Source organism: Ranitomeya variabilis, chromosome 3, assembly GCF_051348905.1.
Source record: "Ranitomeya variabilis isolate aRanVar5 chromosome 3, aRanVar5.hap1, whole genome shotgun sequence".
Taxonomy (NCBI): domain Eukaryota; kingdom Metazoa; phylum Chordata; class Amphibia; order Anura; family Dendrobatidae; genus Ranitomeya; species Ranitomeya variabilis.
Window position 1 is genome coordinate 676112252 of NC_135234.1, and position 14332 is coordinate 676126583.

Sequence of the window (14332 nt, forward strand, 5' to 3'; positions counted from 1 at the left end):
TCTCTGCCCCCAATGTCCAGCATCTCTGCCCCCAATGTCCAGCATCTCTCCCCCAGTGTCTCCAGCATTCTGGTCCGGGTCCCCCAGATTGCCGCTCTTTTAATTAAAAAAACGAGTTCTTCTCACCTGACCGCACTCCTTTGGCGAAGCTCCCTCCTCGCAGCTGAAGCGAGCACTCGCCGGTGACAATCAGCAACTTGCGCGCTGCGGCTGACGTCAGCTGCCAGCCTCTGATTGGCTGGCAGCTGTAAACTATTGATGTGCGGGCGTGGGCCCGCACGTCAATAGCGTTAAACTGCCGCAGCGCCGATAGGGGCTCGGTGAGCAGATGAGACGGGGCCCGATGCGGGCCCCCTCTGCCCACCGGGCCCATACAACAGTCAGGGCAGTAATGCCCTGATGGCGGTGGTCAATCTGAGCGGTAGCCCAGGGCCCCCCCACACCATTGGGCCCTGGGCTACCGCCCAGATTGACCTCATTATAATCCGCCCCTGGTCTCATTCATTCCCCAGTAGCGGTCGCATTAGCAGCGCTCCCAGTTGTTAGCTTTATGTTCCCCACATACTGCGTGGGACACTCGTTATATCGGGCTGCGATGGATCAGGGAGTATACTTTTGCTTTTTTATTTTATTTTTATTACAGAAAATCGAGGGCTTCGCTTTGGAATGGTAGAACAATAAAAAGATTAAAAAACTGTTTAGTTTTATTTCATTAAAAGACTTTTTTGTGTGTGTGTTTGTGTGTGTTTATTTAACACTTTAATTACTATAGGATTAGTAATGGATAGGTGTCTTACTGACGCCTCTCCATTACTAAGCCGGCTTAATGTCACCTTACAATAGTAAGGTGACATTAACCCCTCATTACCCTGCTTGCCACCGCTACAGGACAAGTGGGAAGAGCCGGGCAAAGCGTCAGAATTGGCGCATCTAATAGATGTGCCTTTTCTGGGCAGCTACGGGCTGCTATTTTTAGGCTGGGGGGACTATATCAATGGCCCCTTACCAGCCTGAGAATACCAGCCCCCAGCTGTGAGCTTTAGCAAGGCCAGTTGTCAAAAATGGGGGGGACCCCACACCCTTTTTAAAAATTATTTATTTCAATATTTTTTTTTTAAAAGCGTGAGAACCTCTCTATTCTTGATAACTATCCTTGCTGAAGCTGGGGTTTGCAGCCCCCCGCTGTGAGTTTTGTCTGGCTGGTTATCAAAATTAGGGGGGAACCCACGCGTTTTTTATAATTTATTTATGGACGCATCATGCAGCCTGCCATCTAGATGTAGCAGAGCCGAGTGTGAGGTCACATCCGGCTCTCCTTGACTTTTCTGCAGTAAATACACTACAAAAGTCAACCTTGCGTATTTGCAGCGTTTTTCACCATCCATTCAAGTCAATGGGTGAAAAATGCTGAAAAAACGCTGAAAGACGTGACATGCCCGATGTAAAAAAAAAAAGCTGCAAAGCACAAAGTACTGATCACACAAAAACCAATGTGTGTGCATGAGATTTCTGAAATCTCATAGGCTTTGCTGGTACTGTAAAAAGCAGCTGAAAATTAGCATTAAAAAAAAGCAGCAAAAACGCCCAGTGTGAACTTCCCCTTAATGTGACTTATATTACTCGCGGCTCTGTAAGAAATCATAGAATCATAATACTTGGAATGGTGGAAAAAAATGTAAAAACAGGAATTTGTCGCAACTTCAGCCGCATCTGTTTCCTCAGGAGTCAGAGGCGCACAAGAAGGAACAGCTCCTGCCCCAAATCAGGAGGCCCGCCAGGTCATGTGACAGTCTTCCGTCACATGACTGAGGGGCAGGCTGCAGGCCAGGTGAGGGAAGCTGCTGTGAGGGCGTCATCCTGTGGGGGCGCACTCCACAGCCGGAGCCCCCTCTCCTATCTCACAGATGGGGGTCTCCTAATCTGTCGTCTCAGCAGCAGAACTCCACTTTGTACACATAGCACATACATGTAGTAATATCACATGACCAGCAGAGGGCGCTCTGCATCTATTGACGCCGAGATTCCCATAGACAGCCCGCCCACATACCACGGCCTCCGGTGTCAGTCAGGTCCCTCGGCTCCACCCACTCACATTCCTGTCAGTCATCATAGCTCCGCCCCCTTAGATGTCAGTGTCTGGCCCCTCCCCATCCCCTGACAGTCAGCTGGAAGTGCTGCACGTCACGAGGCCGGAGCCTGCCCCGCCCATGTTGTTCTCGCGAGAGTCGAGGATCGGGGCGCCCGCGCTGCTGTAGGTTGCTGGCGGAGGAGAACGGGGCCGGGACTCGGAGGGAACAGAAACCTGACACGGTGAGAGAGCGCTGCCGAGAGCTGAGGCGTCCGTAGCCCACACGCTGCATGTCACGTACGGATTCTCCGACATAACGCCCCAAATACCCCAGAGGTTCAGAGAGGCCCAGACCGGGGAGACGCCCCCGTCCTGAGGGCTGCAGAGCACAGCCAATAGGAGGCGGAGTATGAACAAGTGACAGGTAGGACACCCAATAGGAAGCAGCAGGAGGCGGGATCTGAAAGAGGCCCGGGACAGAGTGTTCTCAGCAGACTACATGTCTGTCTGCGCTGCCGGCCAAGTGTCTGCGACCCCGAGTGCCTGCCTGCTCCCCGCCAGGGGCCGGCCCGGGGGTCCTCTGCCCACACGACCCCGAGTGTCTGCTCCCCCATGACCCCAAACGTCTGCTCTCCGCCAGGGGCCGGCCTGGGGGTCCTCTGCCCACACGACCCCTAGTGTCTGCTCCCAGCCAGGGGCTGGCCCGGGGGTCCTCTGCCCACACGACCCCGAGTGTCTGCTCCCCCATGACCCCAAACGTCTGCTCTCCGCCAGGGGCCGGCCTGGGGGTCCTCTGCCCACATGACCCCGAGTGTCTGCTCTCTGCCAGGGGCCGGCCCGGGGGTCCTCTGCCCACACGACCCCGAGTGTCTGCTCTCCGCCAGGGGCCGGCCTGGGGGTCCTCTGCCCACACGACCCCTAGTGTCTGCTCCCAGCCAGGGGCCGGCCCGGGGGTCCTCTGCCCACACGACCCCGAGTGTCTGCTCCCCCATGACCCCAAACGTCAGCTCTCCGCCAGGGGCCGGCCTGGGGGGTCCTCTGCCCACACGACCCCTAGTGTCTGCTCCCAGCCATGTGCTGGTCAGCGGGGGTCCACTGCCCACACGACCCCAAACGTCTGCTCCCCGCCCCCGGCCAGCCCCAGAACCCCGAGTGTCTGCTAAGGTCTGGCCCCGTGGGTCTACTACCCCCACATCCCCGAGTGTCTGCTTCCCTCTAGTGGCTGGCCGGGGGTCTTCTGCCCCATGCTAGGGTTGGCCCACGAGTGTCTGCTGATACCGAGTGTCTGTCTGGTCCCTGCCGGCCGCCAACTCTGGGGGTCTACTGCCCCCTTGACTCTGAGTGTGTCCTCCCCACTATGGGCTGGCCCCGAGTTTCTTCTTCCCTTGTGACTTGCCCCACCCACCGTGGGTCGGTCCCAAATGTCTCCTCCCCACCAGCAGCCGGCCCAGAGGTCTGCTCTCGCCCAGGGGTGCCCAATGTTGAGTACCTTGTGCCAGACATATGTTGCCCACGTCTGAGTGTGTTGTGCCCTCCTGCGCAGTGTTGTAGTTCTGCTCACTACCACGTTGGTGGTGCCCGTTCATGGTTTTCCCCACCGTCTGACAGATGATGCGGTGTTCCTAACAGTCTGGTGTATAGATGCTTTGACATTTAGTAACTTTTTTAGGGATGTGTGAGATCATGAGGATTGTGAAGGCATTGTATGTTTTACCGGAGGACACATGAGCCCATCATTCGGAAACACCATCCATATCTGATCAGGAGGGTCCGGCTTTGGCTTCCTCTACCGATGAGGTGTCTGAAGGGGTCAGTGCTGGTGTAAGCCCCTTTATACAGAGTAGATTGGTGGGGGTCCTCAGTTTCATACCCTGATCCCATAATAATGGTTTGTCCTACTAAAAACCATCAATGTCTTGAGCCCGTAACTCAGTGTTCCCCAACTCTGGTCCTCAAGAGCCACCAACAGGTCATGTTTTCAAGATTTCCTTAGTATTGCCCAGGTGATAATTGTATCACTTTCACAGGCAATAAATCCATCACCTGTGAAATAAGGAAATCCTGAAAACATGACCTGTTGGTGGCTCTTGAGGACTGGAGTGGGGGAACACTGTCGTAACCCTTGTAACATTTGCTTTGGGTCTTATATTTTGCTCTTGTAGTTAGAAACCTCATAAGGTGCTTTCCGTTCTACCATGTTGTAGTAAATACTTGCATTTTTCCATTAAAGGGAATTTGTCACTAGGTTTTTGCCACCTAATCTGAGAGCCGGATAATGTAGAGACAGATTCCCTGATTATAGTGATATGACACTTACTGGATTGCTTACTGCAGTTTTGATAAAAATCGCTGTTTTATCAGCAGGAGATTATCACTGGTGGACTGGTAAATCTGCTACCATGTCGTCCTCCATATTCATGAGCTCTGTATAACTTCATCCACACCACTGATTGGCAACTGTTTGCTTATGCACAGTGCACCCAGAAAGCTGCCAATCAGTGGTGGGGGCAGGATTATACAGAGTTTACAAATATGGAGGACGACATGGCAGCAGATTTACTGGTCCCTCCAGTGATAAAATCACTGTTTTATCAGCAGTAGATAATCGAACCTACAGCAGACAGCCCAGCAGGTGACACATCGCTGGATTCAGGGTCTCTGTCCCTACATTAGGCTGCTCTCAGATTAGGTGGCATAAACCTTGTTACAGATTCCCTTTTATAGAGATTGTCACTACTTAGAAAAAACCTAAACTACGTTACTCGCCTCGCTGAGTCTCCACCACTACGTCTGTTCCTGGCTACAGTGCCGACGTCACATCAGCAGTGTGGCAGCCAATCAGTGAGCTCAGTCGCCCATGCTGTCTGTATGGGCAGAGACTCTGAGCTCACTGATTGGCTGTCCATGTGATGTCAGCACTGCAGACAATAGCAGACTTTTCGGGCATCAGCGGAGACTCAGCGCTGAACCTGGGGAAGGTGAGTAAAGCACAGTTTTTTAAACAAACTGGTCATGGACACTTTGTTGGTCTGGTCCTTTGGTTTTACATCTGGAAATGTCTGAAAAAATTGATAACTGGGATTTGTCATGTACAGCCCGAAACTGTCGGCACTGATTGGACCATGTCAGTGTGTACGGACGCACCCCCAGCTGGTAACGCCTAAGTGTCAATTTATTTATATATTTCCGGAGGCGTAACAGAGGAACGGCACAATGCAGAGTTATGGTCAGTTTACCCTGAATGACTTTACAATAGGGCATGCCATCACGGACAGCGGAGCTGTCAGAGGAGCTGGTCTTTGTGCTCATCATGGCTATGACTCAGTGATGCCTCCTGTTGTCGCTCCTCATTGTGACCTATTATTTTTGGTACATGTAGTGACTTCACGAGCCGGGCTCAGTGTGACAATTCTGTCTGGTGTGACTACACTCTGTTGGATTGGGGGTCCTAAAAGTGAACTGTGCAGTATTTGACAAGGGGACACCTGAACGAAGGCAATAAGTAAAGACCCTGCTGTAGTGACCAAAGGGTGCATTATTACTAAGGAGTCTGCTCATCATGGTTTGGTCTGGATGTAGTGGCTATCAGGTTTGGATGTAGTGGCTATCAGGTTTATGTAGCCCAACTGTGGTGGTCCATGAATTGCTGCAAGCAAGAACCTTGGGGGGGTCTTCCTTCCAGATTCTCTAAGGGTATACCCAAACTAAAAAAAAAAATAAGTTGTGTCTATTCTGCTGATTTCACTCCATCCATTGCACACTTTTGAATGACTTCATGACATTTCCATGCAGACTTTTTTCTGCAGAGTGTGGATGAGGTTTTCAATTTGCTGTAGACTTTTCGACCTCGTGTGTGGATGAACAGTGCCCTGTCGGATTCTGTCTGCCCTGTGTGAACATAGTGTTGAGGTGCATTTACAGCGCATTGTTATGGTATGTGCACACGCTGTGGATTTTGCTGCAGATCCGCAGCGGTTTTGACGCTGCGGATCTGCAGCTGTTTTCCATGAGTTTACAGTACCATGTAAACCTATGGAAAACAAAATCCGCACATGCTGCGGAAAAAAACACGCGGAAACGCAGCGGTTTACGTTCTGCAGCATGTGTCAATTCTTTGTGCGGATTCCGCTGCGGTTTACACCTGCTCCATAATAGGAATCCGTAAATGTACAAAAACAGGTGCGGAAAAATCCGCAGACATCCCACCTACGTGTGCACATAGCCTTATTGGGAGGGAACATTCCGTGAAATCCTCAATATTCAGTCAGTAAGTACAGGCTGCCAATCACTCAACAAAAGAGCACACCGCCCGTTCGTCATGTGAAATCAACTTTTGGCTTGATTAAAAGTTAATCGTTCTCAGCAGCATATCGCCCTGTGTAATCAGGACATTAGCAGTCTGTGTGCATTTGGGTTCATACTCACTTGCGAGAAACTCGGATGAGTCTTGCACGTCAATACCCGGCACTCAGGAGCGGAGCGTGTGGCTGCATGTATTGCTATGTGGCCGCACGCTCCGATCTGAGTGCCGGCTGCAGTGCCAGGTATTGCTGTGCGAGACTCGTCTGAGTTTCTCGCAAGTGAGTATGAGCCCTTTGATACAGAGTCTGACTGGCTGAGGCCGGTTTCACACGTCAGTGGCTCCGGTACGTGAGGTGACAGTTTCCTCACGTACCGGAGCCACTGACACACGTAGACCCATAAAAATCAATGCATCTGTGCAGATGTCATTGATTTTTTGCGGACTGTGTCTCCGTGTGCCAAACACGGAGACATGTCAGTGTTCGTGGGAGCGCACGTATTACACGGACCCATTAAAGTCAATGGGTCCGTGTAAAACACGGACCACACACGGACCTTCTCCGTGTGCAGTCCGTGTGGCGTGCAGGAGACAGCGCTACAGTAAGCGCTGTCCCCCCCACTGGTGCTGAAGCCGCGATTCATATGTTCCCTGCAGCAGCATTTGCTGCAGAGAAAATATGAATAATAGTGTTTAAAATAAAGATCTATGTGTCCGCCGCCCTCCCACCCCCTGTGCGCCCCCCCCCCGCTGTTCTGAAAATACTCACCCGCCTCCCTCGCAGTGTTCTGTGCTGGCCGCCCCTTCTACTGTATGCGGTCACGTGGGGCCGACGATTAGAGTCATGAATATGTGGCTCCACCTCCCATAGGGGTGGAGCCGCCTATTCATGACTGTAAATGAGCGGCCCCACGTGACCGCATACAGGAGAAGATGGGGCCAGACCAGGAAGCATTGACAGCCAATGAGGGAGCGGGTGAGTATTTTCAGAACAGCGGGGGTGGGGGGGGGCGCACAGGGGGTGGGGGGGGCGCACAGGGGGTGGGAGGGCGGGGGACACATAATCTTTATTTTAAACACTATTATTCATATTTTCTCTGCAGCAAACGCTGCTGCAGGGAACATATGAATTGCGGATTCAGCACCAGATGCTGGTAGTACGTGTGGTACCCAGCACGGTGCGTGTGGTACCCAGTGGGCACACGGGCGGCACACGTGTGCCACACTGATGTTCACCAGAAACGCAGGGGCACACGGACACGGATAATTCCGGTACCGATTGTTTCCGGTACCGGAATTATCTGGATGTGTGGGACAGCCCTTAAGGGGGTTGTTGCCTTTCAGTAAATGTCCGTACCCAGCTGCAGGCTATTATTATTAAACAAACATCTGCTCTGTACTCTCCTTCCCAGGTCCACCGGTGAGGCTCCATGGCAGCACCCGGTGTCTGACATTGGCTGTGGGGTGCTGACATCGCGTGAAAAGTAAAAAAAAATTCACATTTATCTTTTCTTTTTTTTTTTTTTTTTTTTTTAAAAAAAGAGAATTATCTAATATTGCTGTGACAAAAGTATGTGAAAATGAGATGTAATTTTAGGTCAAACTTATGCAGAAATAAGGAAAATTCTGAAAAGTTCTCAAGCTTTCAAGAGCAACTGTGCATAGTCTGTTTACATGAGAACAAAAACTGACTTCACATCACATCATATAGATTAAGAAACTACTGCACGTCGTGGAGAAATTTATTTCCGAATTTTTATATATATATATATATATATATATATATATATATATATATATATATATATATATATATATATATAATCTATCTATCTACCTGAAGTTTCTAGCATTTAAAGAGAATCTGTCACCAGTTTTTTCTGCCCAGTCTTGGAGCAGCATAATGTAGGAACAGAGACCCCGATTCCAGTGATGTCGCTTACTGGGCTGCTTGCTGTAGTTTTAATAAAATACCTGTTTTATCATCAGGAGATTATCACTATAGAACTAGTTAACCTGCTTCCATGTAGTCCACCATATTTATGAGCTCTGTATAACCCCGCCCCCACTACTAGTAGATTACTGCCTATGCACAGTGTACAGTATGAACTGAGAAGATCCCCAGCAACAGAAAAAAGTGATTTATGGTAATCCAAATAACAGCAAGCAGCCCAGTAAGTGACACATTGCTGGAAGCAGAGTCTCGGTCTCTACATCATGCTCCTCTCAGATGAGGTAGCAAAAACGTGGTGACAGATTGCCTCTGGTCTCCGGCTGTCTCATGTCTGTCCACACAGCAGCAGCATTTCCTGTGGCCACTAAAGTTACATCAGCGCATGTGGAGATGGAGGAAAGGCGCTGGGCCATTGGTGAGGCAAGTATTAGTGATGAGCGAGTGTACTCGTTGCTCAGGTCGTCTCCGAGTATTTGTGACTGCTCGGAGATTTAGTTTTCGTCACCACAGCTGCATGATTTGCGGGTATTAGACAGCTTGGTTACATGTGGGGATTCCCTAGCAACCAGGCAACCCCCACATGTACTCATCCTGGCTAGTAGCTGTAAATCATCCAGCTGAGGCAACAATAGCTAAATCTCCGAGCAGTCACAAATACTCGGAGATCACCCGGGCATGCTTGGGAAAACCCGAGAAATGAGTACACTCGCTCATCACTAGCAAGTATATATGCAGCACCCCAGAGTCCTGGTCGTTGCAGTACTGTTGCTCCGCCGCTAAGGGGGGCTATGGTACGTCTGATGGCACTGAAGGAGTTCACCTGACCAGGTATCACAGACACCAATACACTTCACGGTCTGGCCTCCAGGGGGAGCTAAGGGTGCTATGTATTAGGCCACTCCTCACAATCTGGTAAAACTGGGGGTTAGATAGAAAGTTAGTCAGAAGCTGACTGGGTTGGAACCAGGCAACATCCTGTGGCAGAGGGTGTTGCAGGGGAAGATTCAGGGGGGTCCCTGTCAGGGGTGGGATCCTGACAGAGGCCTAGTGAACAGAAAGAACGTTACGGGACCGCGCCTGCACTTCATCGCGGCGGTACCCTAAGAAAGGACAAGAAGCGAGGTTTATTGTGCTGAGTGAGAAACGAGATCAACGCAACAAGGAGAATTACCAGTAGGAGTCGTGCTGTAAGATCGAGGCAACATCCTACTGAGGGGCGTAGCCGGTGGCCGGAAACGCCGAGGAAGTATTGAGCTCCAGGCCTTACTTCAAACCTACGGCAGGACAGTCAGTTATAGGCGGGCTGTCTCACTCAAATCACCTAAGCAGACATAGGGGGCAACATTTGGAGAGGGGCGACACTAGGGTCCCGGAAGAGCTCCGAGCCTACCCGTCATACGGGTGCGTCCTAGCCATATCATCTGGGGGGACGAAGAAGAACATCATAATCGAGTTGTGAGGGAACTTCAGAAACAGACACAACAGTTGTGGGGACTATCCCGTGGTGCTCAGCAGGGAAGGACTACAACACACAAGCGCTAGAAGGTAGGCACCGATTTCCACCTGCAAAGGGAACTCTGGATGTGCCATCGGACCGGCCGGACTCAGGTAGCCTGGTTAACCGTATTCCGGACTGAGGATCCTGAAGCCTTCAGTAAAGAGACGGCAACCTGGTGTCCTCGTTATTCACCGCGACTTGCACCGCACCACAACATCATCACATTCTCAACTTTCACTGGACGCCCCTCAGCAGGGCCACGGACCGGGCCTAGCCACCGTGACAACCCCAGAACTGAGACACAGAGGCCCGGTACCGGGTACCCCTCGGCCCTGCGGCAGTGGGGGCGCTCCATATATATTTTGCAATTTTTAGTCCAATTTCATTTTTTAAGCTTTTCCGGCTCCCACTGATAAATGACCATGATAACCCAATTCTATTCCAGTGCCAGAAACATTGCTGATGTGGGGCAGAGTTCCCTGTTTTAGTAATCTGCTGGGGTACAAGTTGTTGGAAATCCTGACTGAAACCATTTTCATCACCGATCCAGTGAGTAGGTTGCAATTTTTTGGCCAGAATACCCAAAATGAAATTGCGATAGTTCTCTAGACACAATTGTTTTATTATAGGATCTTATCTCCCATTGCTCCTGCTTCACTTCCCAACACACCTAAGATTTTACTTAGGGAAACAGAAGTAGTTGTATGTTTTCTGTGGCTATCCATGAAGTTCATTATCGGCTCCTCTAGTGATGAATGAGTCCCCAGGATTCTGACAATCTCCACCCCGGAGTGCAGAGTTACTGGGATGTGGCCACATGCTGATTTCGTCAGATCTTCTGTTCCATATTCTGATTTATTGTGACCTTACACTAGTGGATGCATTAAGCTGTTCCCCGTAATTTCTAGAGGGTTCTTATACATCGGCGTGTTAGATCTTTCCCTTGCCTTATATGACTACTTGTGTCCCATGCCTGCAGTCTGTCACTTCTGAGGTCCTTCATTGTTGCCGCGCAGAAGTGAAGAACAAGCCGGCTCCACTGGTTACTCAGACTGTGTTCTTCAAGAGCATTCAGCTCTGACAAAGATGCTTTGAAGCCGACTTCAATAATGGGGTATTCAGGGCTGCGGCTGGTAATCCCTTCCTTTGTGTGCCATGGGACTACATTTTCTTCCCAGTTGTCAGGTTCATTTTTTCATGATGGGTAAAAACTGTTTGTGGATGTAACTATTGTCGTCAGTCATCCAACCGTTCATGGCTCTAAAACAACATAATTATACAAAACATCGGTCAGAACAGAGAGCCAACCTGCCCAAGCTTTTCCTTGATGGGAAATGGACCACCATAACGGACGAGAAATCTGTAAAACGATGAACGGGAGCTATTAGGGTACGTTCACATGTAGCGTTTGTGGTATGGATTTTTCTGCATGAGTGTTTTCATAAAGAAGCTGTGTGTGTGTTATGCTTATTTTTATGCGTGTTTTTTTTATATACTTTTTCTTTATATCATTGATTTTAATGGATAAAAATTGCTGCAAAAACATTGAAAGAAGTGACATGTTACATTTTGAAACAAACACACCACAGGTTAAAAACTGCATGGGGAAAAAAATACGTGCCTGAGGTTACAAAAATCTTATACATGTTGCTGTAAAGTGCGGTATTGGGCATGACAGGAAAAAAAAAGCAATGCCGCTACGTGTGATCATGCCCTTACTATATGCACTGTCGTGCTTCTGAAAGGGAACCTGTTGTAGACTTTTGGGAAAATTGCGTGTGCACAGGATTATGTGAATCGTCCTTCACTACTCGACCTATAATATTTAGTAGATTTTTTTTGTTTGTTCACAAATCTGCTGCATATACTGGGAACCTACCATGAGGATAGATTCACACGTCCTTGTTTCGCTGTCTGAGAACTGTCCCCGATGCACAGACCGGACTCATCTCCTGGCCTGAACTAGACGGCCTCATGTATGTCTGACCCGAAGTCGACAGCCTCATCATACTCATAAGTGAGTCTGCAAAGTTCAGGTCGGGACACCCATGACTATTCCGTGTGTTGTGGACTTCACATGGCCTCTGATTATCGCTAGTGATGAGCGAATATACTCTTTACTCGAGATTTCTTGAGCACGCTCGGGTGTCCTCCGAGTATTTTTTAGTGCTCGGAGTTTTATTTTTTCTTGCCGCAGCTGAATGATTTACATCTGTTAGCCAGCATAAGTACATGTGGGGATTCCCTAGGTACCAGGCAACCCCCACATGTACTTGGCTAACAGATGTAAATCATTCAGCTGCGGCAAGAAAAACTAAATTTCTGAGCACTAAAAAATACTCGGAGGGCCCCTGAGCATGCTCGAGAAATCTCGAGTAACGAGTATATTTGCTCATCACGAATTATCGCTAAGATCCTACTATGTTGTAGAGCATGTAGGAGGTTGGCACTTGATAACTGAACATAGCAACTCCAAGGGTGAGCTGTGGTTAGCCCAATAACACCAAAGAGGTGCGAACAGTAATTAAAATGCATTTCTTTATTAGAATAAAATTAAAAACAATAAAAGTTCAAAAAACAATTCTGAAATGGAGGGACAATGTAAGTAACGGGACAGCCAAGTTATGTGAAAATATCAATGCGCTCTCCTACTAGGACTGCAGAATTTTTAGGGTATGTGCACACGTCAGGATTTCTTGCAGAAATATCCTGACAAAAACCGGACATTTCTGCCAGAAATCCGCATGCGTTTTTTTTCGCGTTTTTTTATGCGTGTTTTGCATGTTTTTTTTCGCGTTTTTCCCCCAATGCATTATATGGCGGGAAAAACGCGAAAAAACCGCAAAATTAATGAACATGCTGCTTTTTTTACCGCGATGCATTTTTTTCGCGGAAAAAAACGCATCATGTGCACAAAAATTGCAGAATGCATTCTAAATGATAGGATGCATATGTATGTGTTTTCTATAGCATTTTTATCGTGAAAAAAAGTGAAAAAACCTGAACGTGTGCACATACCCATAGGGTACAGTATTGTATTGAGCATATGATGGTAATGTAAAGCAATACTCCAGTAAATCCTGCTACCACAGAAAGAGAAAGTAATGTCTTTGGCAGAAAAAAGTCCTGCTATATGTTAAGAGGATTCTTCATTGACATATAATTTCCTCTAATTTAAGAGCTCAATTATGCAGTGCTGAAAGCAGCCTTACAAAGTGCAATGCTTGTAAAGTGCAGGAGTACCAAATACTGTCTTACTGGTTTTATGCAAGAGCTTTGTATTATCCTTTCCTATAATAACTGCAATAACAGGATATTATCATTATTTAAGGTGATTAGATGCAAAGCACTTAAGCACTATTAGGAGTGACTGTATTTAAGCATATAACATGCAGCATGACAATGGCTCTTAGTTGTGTTATAGGTAAACTGTGAATCTGGTTAACACTTGAGATGCAGCATATTAAGGGCTCTGTATTATATTACATACAAGCTGCATGACAAAGGTACGACATTCTATTATGGGTCAACAAGGGCTCAGATTAATTTGCATGTACCATGCAGCTTACGGAGGGCTTTGTGTTATCTTCCTTATGCATCATTCCATGGTAACTTTCGTTACATTCACAAGCCAAAAACTGGCTACAGACTGTTCTTTGAAGGCAGGCACAAAAAGGAGTAAATGTATATTGTACATTAAACTATTCTCAATAGATTCCAACACAATAAAATTAAATACAAAATACTGTGTTATTACTTGGTAACTTACGTTACAAAAAAAGAAAGGCAATTATCCTTCATGAGTCTGCCAAGTTTTCTGTTCTGGTAAACAGGGGAGAAGCACTATTTATATTGTATTAAAACACCATAGTCCCAGAAACTTAAAAAAAATGTATTTTAACCTCTCAAGTTGAAAGCAACAGTTTTAATTACAAGAAATATAGATAACTTATGTTACCGCACAGTATAGTAACTTTCGTTACTAAGCTGATGGTAACTTACGTTACAATATGTTACCATCCATTGGCTTAAACTTATTGTAAGGTAAGTTACCATCATCTTTGTAACGTAAGTTACTATATTGTGTTGTAACGTAAGCTACCATGGAATGACCCTTATGAGCAGGATTATGTACTGCCACATGTATACTGCAGCATGTAAGTGCCTTGGGTTTCTGACAAAGTATTCACCTAGGGAGGAATTCCAATGTATGAAAGGTAAGAGATAATATATAATGGTATAAGGAATAAAAGTAGGTATATACCGAAAAAGCTGGGTGAAACGCGCATCGGGGCAGAGGGATGCTACTCCTCTCCACTTCTAAACGTTATCAGGACAAGTGCCAGGTATTGTTAGACAATACGTAAACTGGTGGCCAAGTGATTAACCTGCCGTGGCTTCTGCCATAGGAAGTGAGGCAATAGTGCACAGAGCTAATCTGGAGTATAAAGCAGAGCTCCTCTCCTTCTGCGTGCGATATCACTATAGATACTGCAGCATGATTTCTCCATA

The 14332-nt window shown here is 47.8% G+C and overlaps 1 protein-coding gene across 4 annotated transcripts in view; it reads left to right on the top strand.

Moving 5' to 3' along the window:
* The first annotated feature begins 2171 nt into the window (after window positions 1–2171).
* LOC143816956 (cyclic AMP-dependent transcription factor ATF-7-like) overlaps window positions 2172–14332 on the top strand; it is a 112190-nt gene continuing 100029 nt past the window's right edge. For 3 of the 4 annotated variants that reach the window (XR_013224032.1, XM_077297962.1, XM_077297965.1), the window contains exon 1: window positions 2172–2310. The gene's annotated coding sequence lies outside the window, so the exon portion shown is untranslated. Of the gene's footprint in view, window positions 2311–2353; window positions 2493–14332 lie in introns of those variants that run through there. The other variant, XM_077297963.1, reaches the window with a different exon arrangement.